Raw genomic sequence first — 16,041 nt, 5'->3', positions numbered from 1 at the left:
TGATCTTGGGTTAGATTTCGGTGTATTATTTGAGTTTTTTGTAAATTAATTTTGTAGTTAGATAAGCGGCTAAAATTATCTATGCATTCCATTACTGAAGGGATAGAAGTCTCCGGGTTGGTAAGGGTTAATATTATAACGTCTGCGAATAACGTTATTTTTTTGCTCACTCTCTCCTATTAATATTCCTGAGATGTTTTTAGATTTCCTGATATATGCTGCGAGGGGTTCAATAGAAAGAACGTATAACAGAGGGGCCAGAGGGCACCCCTGATGCGTACCGTTCCTAATGTCAAACCAGTGTGAATTCTAGCCGTTACCATATACTTTTGCCTTAGGATAGGTGTATAATGACATCGCTAGATCTTTAAAAGTACCTACAATTGCAAATGCTCTCAATGTTTCATCTAAAAATTGCAAACTCCCTCTGTCAAACGCCAATGTTGCAATTTTCAAAAGGTTATCCCCTCCCGATCTTCCTCTTGATAGTTGCTTAATAATTCCGGGATGACTTTGCATAATCTACTTGCTAGAATTTTAAATAGTATTTTTATGTCTATGTTTATAAGGGAGATCGGGCGGTAGTCGGTAACAACATTTTAGTTTTTTCCCATGTTTAAGATTTTATCTCCATCTATATTTTTTTTATTGATTGTTCTTCTCGGGTTTAAGTTTTTTTTTATAATAACTTCCCTGCTTTATTACTACTACTGCTATACCATTTTTGTTTACAAGAGATAACCATTTTTTTTTTATCCTATCCGCAGGCAGAAGATTTATTTGTAGTTGATTTTTTTTAATTTGATTAGCTATTTCATTGGATGGATTTTTTTATTATTTTGTTCATTTTTAGCCAACTTTATGTATAAATCTAATAATTCAGCTCTTTTTTTTTTTTTTTTTTTTTTTTTAGCTCCAGCTTCTAGTTGAATTAGGTCACCTCTCATTACACATTTACTCCTGAACTCCTTAGCTAATGATTCTCGGCGGTCTTTATTCTCTTTATTAAGTAACGTTGTTTCATCTTTTTTTCCACTGATGGTTGGTTTTATAGGCCAAATCATTTTTAGTTTTGACTCCTATTGGAACATGGTCAGACCATGTAATAAGACCTATATTTGAATTTGTGAAATTACTAAATTTACTGAATCAGTCAAAAAAAAAATCTATTCGAGAATAGCTATTATGAATTTTAGAATAAAAAGTATTATCTTTTTCACTAGGGTGCTGGACTCTCCATATATCAAAGAGATCGTGTTTATTACGATATCTTGGAACCATTTAGACCTTCTTTTATAAACTTTCATTCTTTTACAAACTGTATCTGATTTTCTGTCCCATTTTTTCATTTAAAACAGTATTCCAGTCCCCCCCTATTAGGAGTATACCCTTTTTTATTTTATCAATCTTGCTACATAACTTTTTATAGATCTTCTGCAAGAACACATTTGGAGCATATACATTTCCTATAGTGTATATCCTATAATTTAGTTTATCCTATAGTGTATATCCTATCATTTAGTTTACATATTGCTATTAAATATCTGCTATTAGGATCTCTCTCTATAAATATTAATTTGAACTTGATTGTATTTACACAGATAATGGCTATCCCTCTTTTTCTTTTACCCTTTAAGTTTGCACATAAAACAGTTGGATATTTAGAAAATTTCCATTGATCCTGAGTATTGTCTTTCCAATGAGACTCTTGTATAAAACAAACATCTATATTGTCATATATTAGTTTCTTGTATAATATACATCTGTCTATGGAATTATTCAACCCCTGGGAATTTATAGATAATATTTTAATCAACATTAATTAATTATTATTTCTTGTACGAGACTGCTCTGTATCCATCAAATTGCGAATACTCTCATCCTTTCTCAGCTTTCCCAGCACATCAAACAACCTTGTAGTATAAATCCATACATAATTACAAAAAAAAACACATAACATATATACATAAAAGGAGTTCAATACTCCGCCTTCAATAGCAACCTATCTGGCGGTTCCCCTGAGATTCATACATTTTCCAGGGGTACTCAAACGCTGGTGGTGATAATGACTATATTTATAACTTGTATCTTAAAAACTTTGGTAGAAATTTGACTGAATGTAACTTGAGGTGACTAAGCTTTCAATTAACCATTTATCAAGTGCCAATATTTCTTATTATCGTTGATAGTTTCTAATAAACAATACTATCAACTCTAGGTTTCAATATTAAATTAGTTATATCTAATAGAGCTGTTATCACCCTACCAGTCTTATATTTACAATCCTATTCACTATGATAAATCTTGTTGGTGTTTCTCTCTTTTTTTCCCCTTTTGCCTTCTTTCTTTCTTAATTAAATGGGCTAAATGTTTCGTCAAAAAAAAAAAAAAAAAAGATTGTTCTGTACATTACTCAATGTGAACTCTTAATATAATTTTTCTAATTTATTAATTCTTATCATGCCCAGGTGTTATATACTATACTCATGTGTAACCATGCAATCTTCGTTGCTCATATGTGTAATCTCATATTATTCCTCTAGTGCAATGAGTCCAAATTAATATTTTATTCTGAGATTTATTCTGAGATTCTATTATAATAAGTATTGTTAACTAGATGATACTTCATTTGTGCATATAGTTACCGCTCTTTCTTATTCTTAATATTTCAATATTTCAATAGTCCTCTTCATCTTACCAATTATATTTCTTTAAATTAACCCCAACTATTTAATTTGATAAGAGCAGTTTATATATTCATTTCTGCATCAGTGAATAAAAGTGAAAAAAAAAATGAGAGAGTGTTATGTATTGGGGTTTATGCAGTCCACCTTCCAGTAGATGGCAGCATCGTGAAGTTATGCACTTGTTCTGTTCTGTTGGTCTCTCTTGTGTTATGTAATTATGTGTGTGTACTGAAGTAAAGATAAGTTCTATTTTACTACAATGTTTGAGAGCCATTTTGTGAATATATAACATGCAAATACATTAAAGAGAGAAAAAAAGAAAAAGAAAATAATAAAAAAAGAAAAAAAAAACAATAAATCTTCCTTCCTCTTTAACCCCTTAAGGACACATGACGTGTGTGACACGTCATGATTCCCTTTTATTCCAGAAGTTTGGTCCTTAAGGGGTTAAAAAAATACATATATGAAAAACAAAACATACTTTATTGCATATCAGTATAGCCCAATACGATTATAATGCTTAACCATACAACTAATCCAATATACCAATATCTTTGAGTCTGGCTAAGTATTTAATTGGGTCATTTAGGGTGATATTTTGATCTTCAAATGATGCTACCAACTTGGTAGGGGAAACTGTAGATTACATTTTACAAGTTTCTTGGTGATCTCTTTAAAACTTGCTTGTTTTTTTCTAGAGAGAGATTAGGGAAAACCATAATGCCTTTCACAATATTCACAATATTCTAATTTACTGAAATTGTGGATTTGGGGGTTTCATGAGCTGTAAGCCATAATCATCGCACTTATGACAAATCACGGCTTGAACTATCTTGCTTTGCATGTAATGCGTCTATCTCATATATTAGTTTTCCCTTTTACGTTGCATTACTGAAATAAATTAACTTTTGCACGATATTCTAATTTTTCGAGTATCACCTGTATACGTTACAATGGCAACTGAGTTGCACATGAATGGGGCTTATTATGTAAAAATATTGACTCTTGCCTCAACAAAAGCTCTATCTTTACCCACCTATTTACCACCTTTCCCAGACCAAAATGCATAACTTTATTTCAGTCAACATTCGCATAACCGAATATCGAGACCCAAATGGATATCTTCTATTGCAGACCACAATTGCATTACCGAACACAACATAAATAATATTGGATTTCTATGGTAACCTATTTCTTCCTTAATAATAAATAGTTCCCATGCTTTAATCCACACAGATAAAATAATACAATACTTTATCAGGTCTAATGCATATGTTGATTTTGGTCATGTTCATAATGCATTTCATTTGATTGTTGAAACTACATAGGGTTCCTATGACAACCCATTTCCTTTTCACATGTCCGATAATTAACTTCCTGAGACATAATAAAAAGAATGAATATTCTATCCACTTGAGATAAGGGAACAACTGAAATAGAGGATTAGATCACCCAAAGAGATAGGATATAGTTACAGCTAATAGTTTAAAGAAGAAAAAAGTGCTTCATAAATTGCGCAGGTTTTCATGGCAACCTTGTTTTAAAAATTATAATAACTTTACGCTTTTGATATTTGAGCACAAGAAGAAAAGTTGTATTAAGTATCCCACAATAAATATGATTGTACATTATAAGTATGTGATATTTTTCAAGTATGCAGTAGTCAAGGCACTTTACAATGCTGCTCTCACACCAGAGATCACCCACTTAAATAAAACAATAGGGGTGTAATTAGAAGGTGATGCCCTCATAGAAAGATACCAATGACAAAGCTGGAATCCTGGAGAAACACGTTTGGTGATTGATGGCATGACAGGGGCCAATGGGAGCCTTTTGGCAATTTAGGTTCCCACTGTCTCTTTAAGAGCGCGTCTGAGACTCGCGGTGCGCTCTTAGATTCAGGCGGGACACGTGACCGCTTCTCGCGGTCACTGCCCGCCTTCCTATTGAAGCCGTCGGATGAGCCGCGCATGGCTCGTGCAGCAGCAGGAACGCGCGCGGCTCGAAGAGAGGACCGCGGCCGGCCCCTGGATAAGGTAAGTAACGCTACATTAACACTACTTGACACTAGGGATGTGCATGGGCAAAAAATTTGGTTTGGTTCAGAAATTCAGTCAAGTAAAAAATGTGTCTGTTTCGGCTATTCGGACCACTGGCATTCAGTTCGGTTCGGAACATTTATTTCGGTCATTCGGCAGTTCGGCATGTCATTCAATTCACGCATTCAGCAGTTCAGAATGTCATTCATTTTGAAAAATAAACATTTGTGTGCTTTTCTTTTTAAAACAGCAATGTTTTACATTGCATAGTGGATCACAGAAGCACCCAGACCACTTAATCTTAAAGAAGTGGTCTGGGTTTAGTTTATAATTAGTAGTGTTAGTTTAGTCACTACCAGCATGCAACACATCTTTGTGGAGAGTTTAGGAGCAAAGTGTGAGAGCAGATAGAGAAAGCAATTTGTGTGTGAACAATCAAGTGAGAGTGTGTGAGAGAGAGAGGGCAAATTGAGAGCAAGTGATGGCTGGTACATAAAATTAATCACTGCAGTAAAGTTGCAGTGCAGCAGAGAGACACCATGGCAATTAGACTACCTGGCTTGCACAACCACACACTCTCTAATCCCCCCTTCAAAAAAAGAAACAAAATGCAGAAGAAAAAATGGCAACTCACTTTCTCTTCCTGGAACACACACTTGAAAGCAATGTGGCTCCTCAAGTTTGCAAGTTTCCCACCTCAATGACTCTGTGTGCCTTCATTGGACAAGTGTCAGTGACAAAATCACCATTAATTGGATGTCCTCTAACATCAATCACAAAAAACATGCTCATTTCATTGGACAGAGAATAGTAAAACCGGATTGGGCAAGCAAGCATTACATTGCACAAAAGGAATAAGCTTATTGGCCAAATTTCTGTCATAATTCATGTAATTTTCCCTCGCTCTATCTTTTTTTGCTACTTTTCAGAAATCCAAATAACTTCAGCACTTCAGCACTTCAGAGCTTTGGCACTTCCGAACTGCCAAACTTCGTCACTTCCTAACTTCGGCACTTTGGAACTTCGGCACTTCGGACATTCGTAAGCATCCGAATGTCCGAATGCCATGACATTCATATGAATGTACATTCAGAACTAATTGCATATGTCTACTTGACACCTCTAGGAACCATAGTTACATAGTTACAAGTTACATAGCTGAAAAGCGACTTGCGTCCATTAAGTTCAGCCTTCCTCAGATATGTTTTTGCTGTTGATCCAAAAGAAGGCAAAAAACCTAGTCTGAAGCGCTTCCAATTTTGCAACAAACTAGGAAAAAATTCCTTCTTGACCCCAAAATAGCAGTCAGATGTCTCCTTGGATCAAGCAGCTATTACCCCACTAATTAGAAATTATATCCCTGTATGTTATGTTTTTGCAAGTATTTATCCAATTGCAGTTTAAACATCTGTATAGACTCTGACAAAACCACCTCTTCAGGCAGAGAATTCCATATCCTTATTGCTCTTACTGTAAAAAAAAACATTTCTTTGCCTTAGATGAAATCTCCTTTCTTCCAAAGCCTTATCGGTGTATATGGAACTAAGACAAACAGATCCCCCAGGTTGCTAAATTACAACTTACAGCTAAATGTGAGATTATAACTTCTACATTTGTTCTATATTTTAATTAGTTATATGAAATATTATGTTAGCCAAATCAAAAAGGTATCATTGCATTGCACATTGCAATACTCTGGTATTCTGGCATCGTAAATATTTATATTTAATACATTTCAATTAATTCACTGATATACTACTTTATCAGCTACTTTTATCTCTCCTCCCCTCCTTTTTTATTTTAACTGCACATTTCCTGAATAAGCTACAAAGAAAGTGAATTTAGGGGAAATCTGACCTTCTAATACCCTTAAAGGGACTCTCCAGGCACCCAGACCACTTCTGCCTATTGGAGTGGTCTGGGTGTCAACTCCCTCCAGCCTTAACTCTGCAAGTGTAGTTATTGCAATCATTACCTTGCAGGTTTAAGTCCTCCTCTAGTGGCTGTCTATCAGAGCCTGGGCGTGGGCATGGAGTGTGGGTGGAGCCTGACCCAGCACCGAGGTGCTGGATTCAGGTAAGTTACTAAAGGGGTTTTAACCCCTTCAGCAACATGGGATGGGGGGTGAGAGGGAGAGGGGCACTGGAGAGTCCCTTTAAGAGGATATTTTGAAGACATTTGCAGTTAGTTTGAGTTTACTTTATTGTATTACTGCACATATAACAAAGGTGCCAAAGAATCAGCTTATGGTTCTCAAAGAAAATATGCAACCCTGTGAGCCTAACAAAATTCTGTATATGTGTGAAATGTCTAACATGGCCAAGTCAAAAACAGACACGGCCTGATTAAATGAATTTATTTCTGTTTCTTTGTTTTTCAATATTCTGCATCATTTGTTTTTCTTAATTAAAATGTACCTTCCCTCATACACAGAAGTGCTGTTATACAGAGTTTGTGTCTATTATATTTCATAGATTAGAGTTTATTTTCCTATAAATTAACTGCTGCCCCAAGAATATAGTTTAATAAAGTGTTGGGATTTTTTTTGTGCGGTTCACTTACATCTATAAAATGAATAAAAATTGTGTTGCATATATTACACTGAGTAATTTACACAAACTGCTAGCTTTACCTAACACTTTGAAGATACAAGCCATAGTTAAAGAAAAACAAAAATAGATATAAAGCCTTTTGGCTTGAGCAAAACCATGTTTGCTCTACATCAGTACGTAGAATGTCATTTACCTGCAATTGTACCACTCCACACTGTCTTTTAATAGCTACTATGGGCCTCCACTACATGTGAGTGAATTTCCACTTACTTACTTGTTCAGCCTATGACAAATAAGCATGCCGCACTATATGGTGTTTATTCTAGTTTTATTGTTTATTCCTAGGATTACCAATTAAGACCAAAGGATTCACCACACATTCTTAAGTGTGGATTCTACCGTTCAAGCGCACAACAGAGCTAAATTCTAGCTCTAAATACTGTAAGTGCAGCTCTTACCCCACACTCTATTACTTAAGATCTACTACACTATATACTGTCCCTTTTTTGTTACACACCATCTGATGACATTTCCAGGTTATCCCCAGCTCTCCCTACATGCGTTCTTTATTTGGTCAGAAAAGATAGACTCCAGACTGGGCTGCAGATCCCCATCACATGTGTGTATTTCAAGCACTATACCTTCTTGGGTATTCTCAAAAGCAGATATTTGGTTACATATGTATTCATACTCCTTACAATAATCACAATTGTGTCACAATAAAAAACTTTACACTTATAATATATTAGATATTAGGGAAGTGCATGGGCAAAAAATTTGGTTCGGTTCGGAAATTCTGTAAGTAATAAAATTAGTCTGCTTCTGCAATTCAGACCAATGGCATTGTGTTTGGTTCAGAACTTCCAAACTGCCGAACTTCGGCAATACAGAACTTCGGCAATTCAAAACTTCGGAAATTAGGAACTTCGGCAATTTGGAACTTTGGCAATATGAAACTTCGGCAATTCGGAACTTCAGGAATTTGGAACTTCAGCAATACAGAACTTCAGCAATTTAGGACTTCAGCAGTTGTGGAAGACAGGACTGCCACCACAACCACTTACACATCTATAGGACTCCCAGTGCCTGAACTGCCACCACAACCATTAACACATCTATAGGACTCCCATTGCCAGGACTGCCACCACAACCACTTACACATCTGTAGGGATCCCAGTGACATGATTGCCACCACAACCACTTACACATCTATAGAACTCCCAGTGCCCGGACTGCCACCACAACCACTTACACATCTATAGGGCTCACAGTGCCTGGACTGCCACCACAACCACTTACACATCTGTAGGGCTCACAGTGCCTGGACTGCCACCACAACTACTTACACATCTATAGAACTCCCAGTGCCAGGACTGCCACCATAACCACTTACACATCTGTAGGGATCCCAGTGACATGATTGCCACCACAACCACTTACACATCTATAGGGCTCCCAGTGCCCGGACTGCCACCACAACCACTTACACATCTATAGGGCTCACAGTGCCTGGACTGCCACCACAACCACTTACACATCTGTAGGGCTCACAGTGCCTGAACTGCCACCACAACTACTTACACATCTATAGGACTCCCAGTGCCAGGACTGCCACCACAACCACTTACACATCTATAGGGCTCCCAGTGCCTGGACTGCCACCACAACCACTTACACATCTGTAGGGCTCACAGTGCCTGGACTGCCACCACAACCACTTACACATCTGTAGGGCTCACAGTGCCTGGACTGCCACCACAACTACTTACACATCTATCGGGCTTCCAGTGCCAGGAATTAGCTTTTTCGTCAAGATTCCTGTCATCATTCATGTAACTTCGGCACTTCGGCAATTCGGACCAATGTCATTCAGTTCGGTTCGGCATTTCCAAACTTCGAAACTTTGGCACTTCAGACATTCGGAAGCATCCGAATGTCCAAATAACACTAATTTCGTCCAAATGTACATTTGGTACGAAACTAATTGCACATGTCTATTAGATATACTTTATAAAGCTTGTTAAAGCTAAGTATCTGTTAAATATACTTTAATAACAGGTTGCAACATTTCAAAACATTGATATGTCCAAAAGGAGGCAAATGCTAATGCTTGGCACTAGAGATATAAGACGATGAGGAGTGTAGATGGTAGGTGTACATGAATAATGTTGTGCAAGGTGAACATAGCACAAGACATCAGCATCCCATCAAGACTACAAAAATGTTAGTAATATGTTGCATAAATAATTTTGTTAAAATGTATTATAATTACATAAATATATTATGTGCATGCTTAGTCAACAGAGGTCTACATTTAAAATTGTGAAATTTATGGGGAAAAAACCCAAAACAGCAACAACAATAATCAGCATGATTAATTACAAAATGATGAAGGATTTTGTAATTCTCTTTCAAAAAAAATTATAAGAGAAAATTTATTGCTTCTTGAAAACATACTTTTTTTCTTAATTGATATTAAATTTATGATATTAAATGATATCTACCACTGACTGTTTCACTCAGCATGAAAATAAGTGCTGCATTTACAGATAACAGAACAGATTTAATTCTATTATTTTATTACCATTTTAAAGTTAACAGAAATATGTGCCAGCCATCATAATTATTGTCATAGGTTAGGAGGTTATATGAGGGCAAGAACATTTTTATAGATTAACAGTCCCTAGAGACCAAATGCGTTTCTTCTTACTAGGGAAAAAATAAAGCTGAGAAGATTAAATCTCTATAGTTCTGCTTCAGCATGAAGACCCTATCAAGGAAATGAGATTGAGTGTCTTAAAAATCATTGCCTTCAACAGGTCTGTAAATATAGTGTTGTATCAGCTAAGACTTATTTTTTTCTTTTTTCAATTTATAGATGAAAGAATCTTGTTAACTGTTTTTACCTTCACATATCCCATTATTCATGTCTAAGGAATAATTATATGTATATAAAAAAATCAAATTACAGCATTACTTTATTAAATATTATTTATTATTATACCACATTTTATTTAAGCATTCTCAAAAAATAAAAAATAAAAAATATTTATGATAAAAATATACATTTTTAAATGTTTAACCGCAAAGTGTCCCCACAGTGTCCATCGACACTACCGCCCTCAGGCTTATTCTGCCACTGCATATATAAAAAAGGTTTTGTCTTAGTAGTTAGTGTTAGGCTGAGAGTGCTAGCTGACTCTCTGAGGCTTTGGTGGCTCATTGTGGCTCATTGTGAGTAACATTACATACTGTTACTTGCAGTGGGCAGACAGGGATAGGATGTATAACAGTCAGAGGAGGAGTTATGGAGCAGAGACAACTTGAGGACAACTTTTAGGGTTAAACAGTTAAACACCTGAAGGTAAGACATTACCCTAGGACTCCAGCCCCATATCACCTTCATTGTGGCTTTAACTTTCAGTAGTTTTCAAACACATAATGACTTAGAGAAGTAAACTAGCTAGTTTAAGAGCATTGAACCTTACATTATTCATTACTATAACACCTTTCTAAACCTGCTACTTTGCATTGTTGCATATGCAAACAACACATTGTGTACAAAGCTTGATGATGGGGTTAATTTCCATTCCTAGAAAGCCATACAGTTTCAAACATAGTCCCAACAAACCAATCCGGCACAGTTCAATCTAAAAACTGAAAAAAGGGAAAAGCCCTATATTCGACCCAGTAACTTTCCAAAACCCCATAAAACCTGTACATGGGGGTACTGTTGTACTCGTGAGACATCACTGTTTATTGCAGTAAAAGCTAACAGTATTAAAACATTCACAGTTAAAATGCCATGCAGAAGAAAATCGCATTTTATAATTGCTCACACTTTTTTAGATTTGATTCATATTAAAGCATGTGTTATACATACATATATGTCAAGCCCTATTTCTCCTGAACAAAATGATATATAATGTGTGTGGGTGAACTTAATATTAAAGAGATAAATTAGGATTGAACAGATATTCTAGATTTTAATTGCATGCGTGCTCTGTCGCGTGCAAACATATCTGCTTGTGCACGTGTGTGCACATTTGGTCTGAGGTCTGAAACCGAGGAGCTGATCAGAGGTCTGAAAGGGAGGGGGAAGAGGAGGCAGGCTCGCTCAAGTAGAGCATGTCTTAAACTTCCGTTAGCTCAGGGGAGCTAACAGAAGGAAGCTGCAAACCTCCCTTAACAGTCAGGGAGAGTCAATTTATAAAAGTGCTGATATCTTATAAAAATCAGCACTTTCGGGGGCGGAGCTTAGCTTCCTAGCAGGGTGGACGTGCTCCACGAGTGCTCCTGCACACCGACGACTAAAATGGGGGATATACCCCGATTCATCGCTCACTCACTGCTGGGAAGGTGCCTACTGAGTGGGGGAGGCCCAGGGAATCGTTTTGATGCCAGACACACACCCGTACCCCATCGGGTCCCCACGATTCCGGCCTGAGGCCTAACCGTGATCGAGCCAGGGAGAGGCGGCCGCTCTCCTGGATGGTAACCTCGCAGGTGATACCCACGCAGTGCTCACCTCCAACCCCCCCCCCTCTGGACCGGCGGGGGTCATCCCGGTCCTCGTTGGGGACGATCACCCCCACAACACGACCAGCACGAGAGACAACGACTGAAACGAGGAGAAGCAACCAGGCCCTGATCAAGATGGCGGCACAAACACGGTCTAACAGGAACCGTATACTCCACACGCCACCCCAGCACATAGGGGTGTTCTTTGACAGGATTTGTGCCAGCCTGTGGACCACGCTACACACTCAGAGAACGGCCTACATGAGGGCGATACAGGAGGTGGCAGCATGGATTCGCCCAGCAACACAACGCCATCTTGGCGGGAATCCCCCTCCACGCAAGCACAAGCGGGAAAAAGCCCAATTAAGGCATCAGCTCCTGCACCCAAACCGACTGTCGCCAGCCAAGTCCCTGTACCAGCAGACCGGCACACCCCGGACCGTTTATCGGTCAACACTCTTATGCTCACCGTTAAGCAGGCAGACCCGCTCATCACGGCAGACAGGGGCGGAGGGAAGGCGCTTGGTTGGACCCACGGATGCCCGGGACTGCTGCTTCCATCGTCACCACTTGGACGTACTGAGATCCATAAGCCCACAGCATCCTGCCTCACTTCGGGTCCCCATCACAGAAGACCGAATTAAAAGCAATATCGTCCCCATGCCTGCACTATCTTTGCCGCTGGTGGGAATAGGCTGAGCGGGTATTCCGACCCGCAACCGTGATGCCCAGTCAATTAAAGGGGAAGCCGAGTAACTGGACTTACCCGATGAGAGACTCAACATGGAAACATAAATAATCTTCTCTATGCACTTGTTGCTGTATATCCCCCAGCCTACTTATAACGCTACACCAACATCCTTGACTGTATGAGCAATTTGAATTAACATGTTCTGCAATTTCTAATGCTAGGACCAGACACCAGTGGTACTTTTATAGCTTGTAATACAGATTGAAGCCACAATGCCCTGATTTACTCTCGATGTTTGTAATTGCCATTTTTGAGTTACGCTTCATCCCATGTTTTATGTCCCTGCATTCTTCAAAGCGAGATTGTTTAATGTATAACTACAACTACAAGCGCAGAATACGAATGAGCATACTAGCGTCTGCATACCTTACTACTTTAAAATGCATAGCATAACTCAGATATTGCACCTATGTGACAAAACATTTAATATAATCTTAAACGTCATTAAACTAGACAACTCATAGAATCGTATAGCTTAGTATGTCTAAATATATCTACTACTATTATAAAGCCAGATGTTCACATGTTTGTTTTACAAAAAAAAAAAAAAAAGTGCTGTCTAATCTGCCACAATATAATTTGTAAAAATGTTATGAAAAGCCTGCAGCTGCTATCGTGGCTCTGCACGCCTGTTGTTATTTCATGCACAATGAAAATAAAGAATTGAAAAAAAAAAAATCAGCACTTTCATAAACTGGGGTTAAACTGGGATACCCCTCATCCATAATGCACTTTAGCAAACTGAAGTGCTTTTGGCGTATGGAGTCCTCTAAATAAAACTACCGTATATACTCGAGTATAAGCCAAGTTTTTCAGCACATTTTTTGTGCTGAAAAACCCCAACTCGGCTTATACTCGAGTCAATGTCTGTATTATGGCAATTTATATTGCCATAATACAGACTGGGGGCTGGCAGCGAGCGCTTACCTCTCCTGCAGCTCCTGTCAGCTCCCTCCTCCTCCGCGGCGGTCCGTTCAGCACCTCGGTCAGCTCCCAGTGTAAGTCTCTTACACTGTGAGCTGACAGGGGAGCTGAACGGACCGGCGCGGAGGAGAAGGGAGCTGACAGGAGCTGCAGGAGAGGTAAGTTACAGCTCTGCCAGCCCCCTCCCCCCCCCACTGAACTACCAATGCCACTGGACCACCAGGGAAGGAGAGCCCCCCTCCCTGGCCAGCAAGGAAGCAGGGAGGGGGGACGAAAATGTTTTACAAAAATATAAATAATAATAATTAACTAAAAAAAATTAACAAAAAAATTGTTATTAAAATAATAATAATAATAATAATAATAATAATAAAAATGCCCACCCCCCCACCAAGGCTCTGCAACACACACACACACACTGCACTCATACACACTGCACTCATATACACACACTGCACTCATATACACACACTGCACTCATACACACACACTGCACTCACACACACACTGCATTCATACACACTGCACTCATACACACACTGCATTCATACACACACTGCACTCATACACACACACTGCATTCATACACACACTGCATTCATACACACACACTGCATTCATACACACACACACACACCGCATTCATCATATACACACTGCACTCATACACACACACTGTATTCATTATATACACACACTGTAAATAAATATTCAATTAATATAATTTTTTTAGGATCTAATTTTATTCAAAAATTTACCAGTAGCTGCTGCATTTCCCACCCTAGTCTTATACTCGAGTCAATAAGTTTTCCCAGTTTTTGGGGGTAAAATTAGGGGCCTTGGCTTATATTCGGGTAGGCTTATACTCGAGTATATACGGTAACAATCAAATGAAAAAAATAACCCTGAAAAGGTCACTATTATCCCTGTAAATACACTATCAACCATGGATTAAGTATTTTTCTAAAAAAACAAATTACTAGTGTTATTAGAAGTTATTCAAAAACACAGGATTTTGAGGACCAAATAAAAAATAAACATATAATGGTGAATTATTGAATCCTTGTAGGAGTAGAAAGGATACATCTTTATGTTGATAAGAGACCATAAAGAAATGGCTCTGCGGAAGCTTTCTCCATCACACACAATTTAGAATCTTGAATTTTAAAGGGATACTCCAGTGTTTTGATATCAGACTATCAAAACTACAAGAGCTTATTGGACATCCTATTTTAAAAATCATGGTCACTAATATGGTGTTGAACCTTTTTTTGTAGCTATAATAGCTTACACGCTTTTGTGAAGGCTTTGCACAAAATACTGGATTGTGACTATTCAGCCAAGCATTTGTGAGGTCAGTCACTGATGCTTGTTGTATTTCATACCTCCAGCCACTAGATACATCAGTGTTTTATTCTTGTGGGAGGAGTGGTTTCACTAAGCTACACCATGATAATTATGTATCTCACTTACATTAAAAGAAAACTATAAGCATCCAGACTATTTAATCTTAATAAAGTCACCTGAGTCCCTTTTTAACCCTACAGCTGAAAAAAATGCTATTATGCAAGAACTGCAATGTTTTCTTTGCAGTATTAACCTGCCTTAAACCCCTTAAGGACGGTGGGAGTGCTATGCCATCCTTAGATACCTGGCTCTAAACGCCGGGGGGCATGTCCCCACCGTCCTTTCTACTTACCTGTTCGCCGGCGATCCCACACCGGCGATCGAGGTATGGGGACATACCTGGGAGTCCAGGGAGTCCCCCTCCTTCCTCTTCGGCCCCCCTAGCCGTCCAAGGCAGGGCCAGCAGGGGGAGTGCCTGTAATGATAGGTACTCCCCCTGCTGCCTGAAAAAAAAATAAAAGACAGTTTAAACAGTGTAAAATGAAATTATATATACTTAGATCAGATATAGATATAGATATATAGATATATAGATATATAGATATAGATATATATATATATATATATATACTTAGATCATATATATAATAATACTTAGATCATATATATAATAAATATACATATATAAATAGTAAATATATATATATATATATATATATATATATATATAAGTATATTTATTATATATATATATATATATATATATATATATATATATATACATATATATTAAAGTATATGTATTATATATATGATCTAAGTATATATATATACTTAGATCATATATATATATAATAAATATACATATATAAATAGTAAATATATATATATATATATATATATATATATATATAAGTATATTTATTATATATATGATCTAAGTATATATTAAAGTATATGTATTATATATATGATCTAAGTATATATATATATATATATATATATATATTCCTGCAAAAGACTGCCGCTCACCGGTCTTGTAAAAATCCAAATTTTATTGAAAAAAAGTTAAAAGAGAGACCAACGTTTCAGTCCCAGCTCGGGACTTTCCTCAGGGTAACAAACAATAAATACAAAAGCAAAATACCGACAATATATAGGCAAATCTAATTGATAAAACTCACCCAGGTGCAGTGAAACCGTTTCAGCCGTGTGCAGTA

Source organism: Pelobates fuscus, chromosome 1 (assembly GCF_036172605.1).
Source record: "Pelobates fuscus isolate aPelFus1 chromosome 1, aPelFus1.pri, whole genome shotgun sequence".
NCBI lineage: Eukaryota > Metazoa > Chordata > Amphibia > Anura > Pelobatidae > Pelobates > Pelobates fuscus.
This window is presented reverse-complemented; position numbering follows the sequence as displayed.